Genomic DNA, 1,296 nt, shown 5'->3' with positions numbered 1-1,296 from the left:
TCTTTTAACAGAAAAATTTAATTTTAAAGATTTATAATTCATAGGTCCATGTAGTCTGTAAAAAGTGAAGAAATCCTATTATTCTCTGATGATAATACAGATTCCTTGAAAAATTTGACTTGTAACGCCTGGAATAATAATGCGTGTATTTATGAAAAAGGGTCCTTCTCTCGATTCCTCTATTAGCTTAATGGCAAAGTAACCGACCGGCAATCGGAAGTTCTGTGGTACGATTCACAGCGGAGCGAAAGAAAAAGATCTTTTAACCCAACAAAATTAATTTTAATGATTTGTAGTTCATACCTCCATGTAGTCTGTAAAAATGTTTAAAAATTCTGTTATTCTCTGATGATAATACAGATTCCTTGAAAAATTTGACTTGCAACACCTGGAATAATAATGCGTGTATTTATGAAAAAGGGTTCTTCTCTCGATCTCTCTAGTAGTTCAACAGGAAAACACCCGAAAGGCAGTTGGAAGTTCTGTGCAACAATTCTCAGCGGAGCGACAGGAAAAAAATCTTTTTTGAAACAAAATTTAATCAAAACGATGTTTGATTCATAGCTCCATCTAGTTTGTAAAGACGTTAAGAAATTCTGTTATTCTATGGTGAAAATACAGATTCCTTCAATCATTTGACTTGTAACACCTGGAATAATAATGCGTGTAATTCTGAAAAAGGGTTTTCTTCTCGATCTCTCTAGTAGCTTAATGGAAAAGTACCCGAATGGCAAACGGAAGTAATATAATCAATTATTTCTTATGAGCGCAAACAATATTATTTACCACGAAAAAAGTTTGAAATTCATGAAAAATAACTATTTTATCGATATTTTTTGTAATCGAATTGTTTCTTGACATCACAGCTTACTACTTTTTTAAATGGTTGCATTTTAAATAATCATGTCTTATTTTTTTGGAAAAAACATTCACTTAAACTCCATTCTTTTCATTTAAAAAAATAAGTAAACAGTCTTCAAATATATTGATACAAGAAATATTTGTTTATAAACATTATTTTAACGATTTCAGCTATAGAGTTATAGAGAATGTTTACCCCGAAAAATAAGTCACAAGTTTTTAAAATTCAACCATTATTTAAAAATTGGTAAGAAACGAAAGTGCTAAAAACTTTAATTGCAAGAAAATGGTTAAAATAATTCTTTACAAAATATTTGTTGTAATTTAATTTTTTCATACTATCTTTCTAAAATAATTAGCCAATTCATCGTAAAGTTGGACAGTCTGGTTACAACTTCAGTCCAACCCAACTTTGGTGAATGGAGGGGGGGGGGG

Source organism: Belonocnema kinseyi, chromosome 8 (assembly GCF_010883055.1).
Source record: "Belonocnema kinseyi isolate 2016_QV_RU_SX_M_011 chromosome 8, B_treatae_v1, whole genome shotgun sequence".
In the NCBI taxonomy this organism is placed as follows: domain Eukaryota; kingdom Metazoa; phylum Arthropoda; class Insecta; order Hymenoptera; family Cynipidae; genus Belonocnema; species Belonocnema kinseyi.
Note: the sequence above shows the minus strand (reverse complement) of the source record.